Here is a 12560-nt window from a genome sequence, read left to right as displayed (position 1 = left end):
AACTATTTTCTTATATCGTTTTTCTTTACCAATCTGTGCATTAAAATCTCCAAGAAGAATGATGATGTTTTTATCTGGAATTTTCTGAATAATGTCATCTAGATGATTCCAAAAGGCTTCCACTTTTTCTTTGTTTTTCCTGTTATCCTCGTTTATAGGGGCATGTGCATTGATAATTGTGTAGATTTTGTTTGTGCTTGTGAATGTAAGGCTTGAGATTGTGAATCAAAGCCAACTATTGAGTTCATGATTTGTTTGTTGATTATAAAGGCTGTCCCAAGATGTGGTACATTTTTCATTACTCTCGGTCCCACTTTCCCTTTGTATATCCTAAAACCTTCGGAATCGAAGGTATCTGTATCCATGTATAGTGTTTCTTGAATGGCTGATATGAGTACGTTTTGGTTCTTTAGCGTATCTGTTAGATGTTTTAGTTTTCCGGTTTTCAACAATGAGTTTGCATTGATAGTTGCTAGGTATGTTGATTGCCTATGTTGAAATTTGGACGAGATTCCAAGACACTCCGACTTGTCTTTGTGCAATGTTGCAGACTCCCCAGAATCCAAATGTCTGCTGACATACTGGCGTACGGTGGATCGTCCACCTGGGGTAAAATAGTTTACATCACACACTTCCATGATTGATGAAAGTTATTTTTTGTGTGGCCCAAAGGCCACAAAATATACAACCAAGATTGTGAGTCCTGGAGGTAGTTCTTCCGCTCTCTCCGCCGTTGGGAATCAGAACTTCCTCTTCCGCCTTTGAGACCGTTGACCAGTTTTCACCCAGTAACCCTAGGCAGGGGCCCTTACAGGGTGCTACCATCCGGAGCCAGATGAACCCAGGTTTTTTAACGAGGTGTTACTCCTCCCCCTCCTCCTTCCTCATCACTTGCAAAATGAGGCCCCGGACTTGGGACAGGCAGTGGTGGAGTTACTATACACTTTATATATATTACTTATACTTTTCGACATATTATTATATATATTACATATACTTTTCGACATATTATTTTGTACAGGGCTGCTGCAACAATCAATTCGTTGTCCAGATAGTACCTACGTGGGCAACGGCCTTGCCGCAGTGGATACACCGGTTCCCGTGAGATCACCGAAGTTAAGCGATGTCGGGCGTGGTTGGCGCTTGGATGGGTGACCATCCCGGCCGCCATGCGCTGTTGCCATTTTTCGGGGTGCACTCAGCCTCGTGATGCCAATTGAGGAGCTACTCGACCGATTAGAGGCGGCTTCGGTCAAGAATACCATCATACCGAGTGGGAGAGCGGTGTGATGACCCCACGCCTCTCCTATCCGCATCCTCCCCCAAAGATGACCCGGCGGTCGGATGGTCCCGGTAGGCCACTCGTGGGCTGAAGACAGAGTGCACATACAGTAACTATGTACTGATCTAAGGCCGAAATACGTATTATATTAACTGAAGATGTGGGAAAGCCCAATATGTACATTATCTTAAATGAAAATATACAACGAAATTGCCAGTTGCTGTATTTATTAAAATAAAAATGGTCATTTCATTAATTTTGCTAGGTATTATAGAGCCGAATTTACCTTGTGTTATTCCCAGTCGGAATTTTAATATAATTAATTTTTATGGGTGTTTCGTACAGGTTTTCCAAGATATTGGTAGCATTAGTTAAGATAAGGCAGCTTTATTAACTTTTAGATACTTCTGGGTCTCACGAATTCATGGAGGTGTTTGTCCTGTTTATGTCATGTAAAACGGTTGTGCCTAGCTTTTAATTAATTATTTTTTTTATTTTTGTAGTATGATCATAGTCTGGGAATCGGGTACTGCCTACGAGAGATAGGGCGCATTACAGAAGTTTGACGTCACACTTGACGCCCTGTCCATCACACATCGCGAACATTCGGTCACGTACAGCTCTCATAGAAAATGAATATGCCAATGAAAACGTACCTACTACATGTCTTAATTTTTCCGTGTGCTATCGTGACCTTCCATGTATTTAAACGCTCAGTTAAGAATTATTAAACTCGTTTGTACGCACTGCAGTGCGTCTTTCTCACGGTCCTCAGAATCGGGCAGCGTTCACATCCAGTGCTGGTGACTGAGGCGGGCTCCTGGTTATATGAACTATGCAACTTGGTGTAAAAGTATTTGTGTCCCTTTGGTAACATGTGTTTTTTATTGGAAACCTTTCGGCAAGCTGGCAAGGAACAGACAAAAGTGGAAGAGGCTTAACCCAGAATACCATACATACATTCGGCAAGCTAAGCACTCCTAACCTCAGCAAATAAAAGTTTGCTTTTTTTTGGGGCGGGGGGGGGGGGGGGTGTGATGTTTTTCTTTCTCCTGGCAAACTTCCGCTCCCGACTACTAGCTTCCCACCTTTCTTCAACTTTGACACCTTTTTAATTGTTTCTGTTTGTTGCAGTATGTTGTTTGCAGGCAGCAGTGCTCTGGCTGATGACGTGGGTGTGAGGAATGCGGGAGCAGCACAGCACAGCGATGCCACAGCCTGGCGGGCGCTCGCCGCGCCTGCCGGTGGCAGCCGTCATATCGCACACATCCGTCTCGCCCGCCGTCACCTCGTCGACCCCTCCAGCCTGGCCGTGACGCAGGCAGCGGCCCCCGCTTTTCTGCGCGCGCTGCTGACAAATCGAGTTTCGCCGCAAATAGTATTAAACCGCACGCCCCATTCCGGTATAATGAGCCGCGCGGGATGGAAACGTGAGCCGGGTGCGAGACGAGACGAGACGAAGCGAGCCGGCTTCCGGCTGCCTGCGTCGTGGGTGGCGGTAGCGCTGGCGGTGGCGGTGGCGCGGTGGGGTGGGGGGGGGGGGGGGGCGCATGCAAAGTGAATAACGCCACCCGCGCACTTGTCCTTTGCAGAGCTCCTGCCGCGCACCGCCACGCATTAAGGCCGGGCGCGTTCCCGAAAGAAACCAGTCGTCAGTTTGCAGGATCTGGACTTCCTCCAAGCAGAACACCTACGCTTCGAGATAAACCGTTTCGCCGAGAAACCTGGATGCTATTGTACGAAATCAACGACCTCATGCTGCCACATCCGAACATTCATTTCGTCCATGTACAACATTACTGTCGTTCCTAACCGCTAATGTTGCTCGTTACAAGCAGGCTCTTCAAAAATGGTTCAAATGGCTCTGAGCACTATGGAACTTAACATCTGATGTCATCAGTCCCCTAGAACTTAGAACTACTTCAACTTAACTAACCTAAGGACATCACACACATCCATGCCCGAGGCAGGATTCGAACCTGCTACCGTCGCGGTCGTGCGGTTCCAGACTGAAGCGCCTAGAACCGCTCGGCCACAGCGGCCGGCGTGATTTTGCAACACGTTGACTCTGACGTCAACTGGTAGAGTGGTACCATGCCGCCGAGTTTAACGAAAATTATGTGGAAAAATAGGATTTTGTAGAGAAAATATTCGGGAATAATATGGTGTACTGGAATGATGAATAAAATCAACGTGCTTTAAACAAAAAATGAGTTGAATTACGTCGTAGCACTCTCAGAGCCGTTGACATCCTTTCCAAGAGAGTTCGATAACTCGGCCACAACGACCGGCGCAGAGGCTTCACCAGTGAACAGTGCGCTAGATGCCAAAAAGATACATTGGGCAAAATTATTTCACAGGCGAGGTGGTATTGCTCTCTTGTTAAATAAACACGTACAGCATCAGTGCCCAAGAATTCGGTTCTCGAGCCGTGCCCTGGCACGCGTGCCATAGCATTCAGCCTCAATGCACATTTCTCCCACTGCAACACCATGCTGTCTGGGCAGGAGGATGGGGAAGAGGGGTGAACAGCGAACGCGCCACATTTAGATGTCAATACAGACACTATGGATACCACTTGGTTTAACGTTTCACATTTCTCAACATTATAGATCACAAATGAAACAAATTACCAGTATTATTTAATCAAACTTGGCCCACTGAAGACATAACATTATTTTTATCTGGTACAAACTGTCAACATACGTACAGATGGAAACAATTTCACAGATTTTCATTATTCTATCACATTGTCAATGAGGAGATGTGCGATCTTTTAATGTAAAACATGTGCGGATAAACATCCTGTCTCAACATCGCCAGTTTTCTTTACTGATTACCAGTTTTCACTCACTGACACGCCATTTTCGGATCAGTCTCAAATGTTGTTCAGTGTGTGACAGTCAGTTCTATTATTAGAGAAAAGTCTCACTGGAATGTAAAATCGTAGTTGCTTATTTAAACTGAAGACGTAATCACAACAATATTTGAACAATGATTAACATTATCAGTTTGCATAGCCAGCTGACAGAAAGTAATGACTGTCACATACAGAACAACATTTTAAATTTATCTAAAACTGACACTCCAGTGATCCGAAACCGGTAATTAATAAAGATAATTTGCGATCTTAACACAGGAGTTTTATCCACATATGTTTCCCAGATTTTCTCACACAGCTTGCCACGTAATTGTGACTTACTTAGTGTCATAATCATTCACACAAATATGTCGATCAGGATACTCAAGCACTTTTGCAAACTCATTACGCAGACATGGAATGTCTTCCTGAGGAAGACTACGTAGACGTTCTGGACAGATTTTAACGTCACAGGATTTTTCTTTAAAACTGGGATTGCACTGCATATCAGTCCGTTACATCTGCACATGCGTTTTCAACTAAACAGCAAACGGTCTCGAAGACAGTTCGAGAACAGATATGAAAAGTTCTGAACTATCCTTGTAATTCTTTCAGACTCACAGTGAATTCTTCAAATCTCGCATCTCCTTTAACGCCGGTGTTGTTAGGGAGGTGAACTGTGCTCTTTGTCAGAAGTTTGCCCCTTCCGCAAGGCGTTTTTGTTTTTATGTGCGTCCTCATGAAACAAGAAATAAGTAATTCCTCACCTTACAGTGTCTTACTCTGGGCAGTGTGTAGTCAAGACCCCTTAAAATGCGAGGTCTGCAGTCCATTCTGTATAGCCTTGGCGAAAAGTATTTTTGAATTTCGGCCCGATGTGAAGTTCCGCCTGTGTTGCCATTCTAGGACGGCAGGTGTCTGTAATATATTAGTGGCGGGGAGTCGGACGGTGCACACTTTTGGAGGAACCTGTGACACTGCCTTCAGTGGTCACAGGTTCCTTTTGCTGAAGCAACCTGTGACCACTGAAGGCAGTGTCATAAGTTCCTCCAAAAATCGTAACACAACACACACACAAATGTAATACTTACTTATGTAAATCCAACCGATGATGGAGGCTTAAACCTTCGAAACGCGTCGTGGAAATAAATAAAACGGTGACTGGTAACAGTGGACTTGTTGTTTCATTTAATTTAGTCACTATTTATTGGCGTTGTACTTTTCCCTCACACAATGAGATTAGCACTGGTCAGACGGTTTACAGCTTTACTTTAATAGTAATTTGACTCCGAACCCCCAATAGCATTAATGTAGGCTGCTATAAACGAAAATTATTCAATCAATTTGAACAGAACCACAAGTCCCACTGTCCTCTTTGTTCTAACAGTTTTGGCACGAAATCACAGTTCGCCACATGTTCACTTACGACGATGTATATCTCGTAAATCGTACTGACACAAATAATCGTAGCACTTCCAGTTCACCAAATATATGCTTGCACACTTGCACTGTTAAAAATACTCTTTGTCGATATAAATTGGCGAGAAAAATTCTTACTGAAACGACCACATGGGCCACCCAAAAGTGGGGCTTGCTCGCCACCCACCCTCCGAAACGACTGACCAACGACTGACCCCTGGCGAAGATGGCCATTCGCTTATATAGACTCGGATGTCAACCGCCTGGTTATGCAAGTACCTATGTCACCAGTTAAGGTTACAAATTTTGATACATACACCCCTCGACAAAAATAAGTACACTATCGGAACCTCTTATTTAAGACTTTACATTAATTTTTAGGATTATTCTATCGCCCGTAAATCAAGTTTTAGTATTTGCAAAATTTCGCCACTTAGCGTAAATTTGTTTGTTGACATCAGTGCTGCAAATTTTTAACATAGAACTGCATATAGTACCGTTTTTAGACGTAATCTACATCGACCCACAAATTGCGCTGCTCAAAATCGTCATATCTATAATAATTAATTAATTATGGACGTTAAATGTTAATAATAATTTGCAAACAATAGAAACTAGTGCAAGTTAAGGTTTTAGTATAACTTAAGTAGTGTAAAATACGTGCGATGCCACCCAAAATATTATATAGTGCCATTATTTACGTCATGAATTATCTATTGAATTTTATAAACAGTTTTCCCTCAAACTTTGTGTATTGCTCTTTTCGGGCTTAATTATTTATAAATCTTGACATACGATTACGGCACTCGATCTGCTATGACGAAACGTTTTTAATGAGTGCTCGCTCATCTCTGTAAGTTGTTATTTACTATTTTTATTAATCTTTCATTATTCGTGATATTAACCGATATTGAGGTTACTATAACTTTTGCGTCTCTTGACTTGAAATAAAGATCGATATTTCAGAAGGTGCATATTGCTGACCATAATCCACTACCTCATCGCTCTGCAGCGTAAGTTACATACATTCCTGGAAATTGAAATAAGAACACCGTGATTTCATTGTCCCAGGAAGGGGAAACTTTATTGACACATTCCTGGGGTCAGGTACATCACATGATCACACTGACAGAACCACAGGCACATAGACACAGGGAACACAGCATGCACAATGTCGGCACTAGTACAGTATATATCCACCTTTCGCAGCAATGCAGGCTGCTATTCTCCCATGGAGACGATCGTAGAGATGCTGAATGTAGTCCTATGGAACGGCTTGCCATGCCATTTCCACCTGGCGCCTCAGTTGGACCAGCGTTCGTGCTGGACGTGCAGACTGCGTGAGACGACGCTTCATCCAGTCCCAAACATGCTCAATGGGGGACAGATCCGGAGATCTTGCTGGCCAGGGTAGTTGACTTACACCTTCTAGAGCACGTTGGGTGGCACGGGATACATGCGGACGTGCATTGTCCTGTTGGAACAGCAAGTTCCCTTGCCGGTCTAGGAATGGTAGATCGATGGGTTCGATGACGGTTTGGATGTACCGCGCACTATTCACTGTCCCCTCGACGATCACCAGACGTGTACGGCCAGTGTAGGAGATCGCTCCCCACACCATGATGCCGGGTGTTGGCCCTTTGTGCGTCAGTCGTATGCAGTCCTGATTGTAGCGCTCACCTGTACGGCGCCAAACACGCATACGACCATCATTGGCACCAAGGCAGAAGCGACTCTCATCGCTGAAGACGACACGTCTCCATTCGTCCCTCCATTCACACCTGTCGCGACACCACTGGAGGCGGGCTGCACGATGTTGGGGCGTGAGCGGAAGACGGCCTAACAGTGTGCGGGACCGTAGCCAAGCTTCATGGAGACGGTTACGAATGGTCCTCGCTGATACCCCAGGAGCAACAGTGTCCCTAATTTGCTGGGAAGTGGCGGTGCGGTCCCCTACGGCACTGCGTAGGATCCTACGCTCTTGGCGTGCATCCGTGCGTCGTGCGGTCCGGTCCCAGGTCGACGGGCACGTGCATCTTCCGCCGACCACTGGCGACAACATCGATGTACTGTGAAGACCTCACGCCCCACGTGTTGAGCAATTCGGCGGTACGTCCACCCGGCCTCCCGCATGCCCACTATACGCCCTCGCTCAAAGTCCGTCAACTGCACATACGGTTGACGTCCACGCTGTCGCGGCATGCTACCAGTGTTAAAGACTGCGATAGTGCTCCGTATGCCATGGCAAACTGGCTGACACTGACGGCGGCGGTGCTCAAATGCTGCGCAGCTAGCGCCATTCGACGGCCAACACCGCGGTTCCTGGTGTGTCCGCTGTGCCGTGCGTGTGATCATTGCTTGTACAGCCCTCTCGCAGTGTCCGGAGCAAGTATGGCGGATCTGACACACCGGTGTCAATGTGTTCTTTTTCCCATTTCCAGGAGTGTAGTTATCGCGTAATGGGCGAAAAACTAAAGAGTGCACCAAGCTGCGGGCCACGTTGCTGCTCGGGGGCAAAGCCCATACCACGGACCGTTGCAAATCTCGCGCGGTCGCGCCACACGCTTCCGCGAATCGCACACCATGTATCGCGCTCGCCCTCCACAAAGCAATCCTTGCATACTAGAGCTATTCATCTAGTAATGGGGGTTTGTACCGTCACAGAATGATGTTTAGTCCTACCTTTGCCCAGTCCTTCCACTCCCAGGCACACTTACGCTAGTAGTTAGTACCAACCAAATCATCACAGATCTTCAGAGTCGACTGCAGAATGTGAAAGGAGAAATGGCAGCTAACAAGAGCCCAATGAGCCATTGGGCGAGGCATCTGGCTTCACTGCAGTGAGGTTGCACGTGGTGCTACCTAGCCGCAGTACAGCAATGTTAGAACGTGGCGGCACTCTCAAACGAGGTGATCGACGGATCACAATCAAATATCTTGCTGCACAACTGGATGTCCCTGTTGGTCGTTCTGACACACTCATTCTATAGCTGGGGTATTTGAAGATGTGCCCACACTGGGTGCCTCGCCGCTGTAGCTGCATCATCACATAAGGTAGTTTTAGCGTGCATCTGCGGCAGTTTATTGCACCTATAAACGCAAGTCAGGCGCGGGCTTGCAGACAGTAACATTTTGCAGTGTAGGGTAGAAAAGTACACTACTGGCCATTAAAATTGCTACACCATGAAGATTACGTGCTGTAGACGCGAAATTTAACCGGCAGGAAGAAGATGCTGTGATTTGCAAGTGATTAGCTTTTCTGAGCATTCACACGAGGTTGGCAGCGGTGCCGACACCTTCAACGTACTGACATGAGGAAAATTTCAACCGATTTCTCATACACAAACACCAGTTGACCGGCATTGCCTGGTGAAACGTTGTTGAGATGTCTAGTGTAAGGAGGAGAAATGTGAACCATCACGTTTCCGACTTCGATAAAGGTCGGATTGTAGCCTATCGCGATTGCTGCTCGCGTTGGTCGAGATACAATGAATGTTAGCAGAATATGGAATAGGTCGGTTCAGGACAGTAATACGGAACACCGTGCTGCACCCCAACGGTCTCGTATCACTAGCACTCGAGATGACAGGCATCTTATCCGCATGGCTGTAACGGATCGTGCAACCACGTCTCGATCCCTGAGTCAACAGATGGGGACGTTTGCAAGATAACAAACATCTGTACGAACAGTTCGTCGACGTTTGCAGCAGCATGGACTACCAGCTTGGAGACCATGGCTGCGGTTACCCTTGACGCTGTATCACAGACAGGAGCGCCTGCGATGGTGTACACAACGACGAACCTAGGTGCACGAATGGCAACTCGTAATTTTTTCGGTTGAATCCTGGTTCTGTTTGCAGCATCATGATGACCGTATCCGTGTTTGGCGACATCGCGGTGAATCCACATCGGAAGAGTGTATTCGTCATCGCCATACTGGGGTATCACCGGGCGTGGTTACACGTCTCGGTCACCTCTTGTTCACATTGACGGCACTTTGAACAGTGGACGCAACATTTTAGATGTTTACGACGCGTGGCTCTACCCTTCATTCGATCCCTGCAAAACCCTACATTTCAGTAGGATAATGCACGACCGCATGTTGCAGGTCCTGTACGGGCCCTTCTGGATACATAAAATATTCGACTGCTCTACTGACCAGCACATTCTGCAGATCTCTCACCAATTGAAAACGTCTGGTCAATGGTGGCCGAGCAATTGGCTCGTCACAACACGCCAGTCACTACTCTTCATGAACTGTGGTGTCGTGTTGAAGCTGGATGGGCAGCTGTACGTGTGCACGCCATCCAAGCTTACTTTGACCCAATGCCCAGGCATATCAAGGCCGTTATTACGACCAGAGGTGGTTCAAAATGTTCAAATGTGTGTGAAATCTTATGAGACTTAACTGCTAAGGTCATCAGTCCCTAAGCTTACACACTACTTAACCTAAATTATCCTAAGGTCAAATACTCTCACCCATCCCCGAGGGAGGACTCGAACCTCCTCCCGTACCAGCCGCACAGTCCACGACTGCAGCGCCTAAGACCACGCGGCTAATCCCGCGCGTCCTAAAGGTGGCTGTTCTCGGTACTGATTTCTCAGGATTTATTCACCCAAACTGCGTGAATATATAATCACATATCACTTCTAGCAAAATATATCTGTCCAATCAATACATATTTATCAACTGCATTTCTTCTTGGTGTAACAATTTTAATGGCCAGTAGTGCATGTTCGGCCAACAATGGCGCAAAAGCTGCCGAAACGACGTGCTCAGCGGAATTGTGAGTCACTCTTTCCGCGAAGCGCTAACGCAACCAGCACACCGTCGATATTCTAATGCGTGTCAATACATTACTTGAAGAGGTGCATTCGCAAAACATATGATGGTTCAAATAGTTCAAATGGCTCTGATCACTATGGGACTTAATATCTCTGGTCATCAGTCCCCTAGAACTTAGAACTACTTAAACCTAACTAACCTAAGGACATCACACACATCCATGCCCGAGGCAGGATTCGAACCTGCGACCGTAGCAGTCGCGCGGTTCCGGACTGAGAGCCTTAACTGCGAGACCACCGCGGCCGGCGCAAAAACGTATGAGCACTGCCGAGTGTACAAAGGGTGCATTCAAGCATTACTGGTGTCTTTAGTGTCACAGTTTTCTTGGATGGTGGTACTGTGCTACACAGGCACCCACATGAAGCTTCCAATGGAGTACTACAATTCTAGTCCTTGGTGAGGTCACGGTTCGACCCTCTGAAATTCCAAGGGACTCGGAGCCAGCCAGTAGCTGGCTAGACCAGGCTTTCCAACAGTATGGTAGGATCCTGCCTGGTGGCAGGGGGAGTCACATCCCGGCTTCTCAGAGGACATCCTCCACTAGCATCCACTTTCCGATGTTTAGGGGAGAGGGTCAGCATGGCCCGCGTGCACTTGTCACTGGAGGCCGGCACGCAGCGGTCATCGTACAGTTCGCTGCTGGGGTGGCGTGCCTCTTCGTGGCGGTCACAGCTGTGCCCATGGGAATGGGGTTCCTACCTCAGAACAGCAGATCGATCAAACTGCTGAGAGCGGAGATCGACGTGACCGAGACAGAGGAAAGTAAAAAGTGTACAGACTGCCGCAGCTTGGGTTGGGTTAGGTTGGTTGGGGGAAGAGACCAAACAGTGAGGTCATCGGTCTCGGAAAGGATGAGGAAGGTAGTAGGCACTGCCCCTTCAAAGGAACCATCCCGGCATTTGCTTGTAGCGATTTAGGGAAATCACGGAAAACATAAATCAGGATGGCCGGTCGCGGGATTGAACCGTCATCCTCCCCAATGCGAGTCCAGTGTGCTAACCAATGCCCCACCTCACTCGGTTGCCGCAGCTTCTCTCTGGAGCCATGAGCTGCCCCGTTCTCCATCCATAGACCCATCTACAGCATGCCTGTACCAGTGGCGAATTCAACTCCTAACAGAAGACCATAAAGAGGCAACGGAGGACCATCTGTGCAGAGCTGCTTCCTCGTTATGAAACTGATCGTCGCAATTTTTGTTGAAAAAACACGAATTTATCAATTACTTTCGAATACATTATGGGAGTGACAGTGATCAAAATGCTACAAATATTTACTATTAAAAACAGTCTTGATCACAATTTATTTATTACGGTGACCGATTTCGACCACTGCTGTGATCATCTTCAGACCAATGAGTAAGAACCTTGATCTGCTAGAGAATCGCTAATCTATGAGTAGTGATTCCTCAGCAGAAGGAGGTTGTTACTCATTGGTCTGAAGATAATCACAGCAGTGGTCGAAATCGGTCACCGTAATAAATAAATTGTGATCAAGACAGTTTTTAATAGTAAACACGAATTTATCACTTCGAACAGGAAACAAAAAGGCAATTCGTGGAATGGCACCACTTCTCCTCCGAAACGAAAAGTTCAAAGCCACATTCTCAGCTGGTAAAGTCACGGCGACGGACTCCTGGGACTCTGAAGGGGTATTACTGTTTGATGCCTTCCCTCATATGCAACGATCAACTCTGAAGTACATGGTGCTGCCCTCAGGAAATTGAAGAAATCGCTACAGCGTGTTCGTCGCCACAAAAACGCAAACTTCATGCCAACGCAACGCCTCATTCGATTCTGCGCACCAGAGAGGAACTCACAGAACTTCACTTTAATGCTCTTCCTCATCCAGCCTAAGGCCCGGATCTCGCTCGTTCCGACTTCATTCTGTTGTCACCAATGAAGGATGCTTTCCGAAGGAAGCAGTATGTGGAAGCTGGGGAGGTTACTGATGCATCAAAAAAGAAGAAATAAATAAGAGAGAGAGAGAGAGAGAGAGAGAGAGAGAGAGAGAGAGAGAGAGAGAGAGAAGCTCTGAGCCCTATGAGACTTAACATCTGAGGTCATCAGTCCCCTAGAACTCACAACTCACATCCTAATACCGTCATTGTCGAAAAAGCACGAGTTCTCCAAACGAATCCGATAAGAAAGAAACCG

At 46.7% G+C, this 12560-nt stretch overlaps 1 pseudogene; it reads left to right on the top strand.

The window, feature by feature from the left end:
- Positions 1 to 1065: 1065 nt before the first annotated feature.
- Positions 1066 to 1183, top strand: LOC126291685 (5S ribosomal RNA; annotated as a pseudogene).
- Positions 1184 to 12560: the final 11377 nt, after the last annotated feature.

The sequence above is a fragment of the Schistocerca gregaria genome, chromosome 1, assembly GCF_023897955.1.
Source record: "Schistocerca gregaria isolate iqSchGreg1 chromosome 1, iqSchGreg1.2, whole genome shotgun sequence".
Taxonomy (NCBI): domain Eukaryota; kingdom Metazoa; phylum Arthropoda; class Insecta; order Orthoptera; family Acrididae; genus Schistocerca; species Schistocerca gregaria.
The sequence above is the reverse complement of the archived record's forward strand: the minus strand, read 5'-3'. Positions and strand labels throughout refer to the sequence as shown.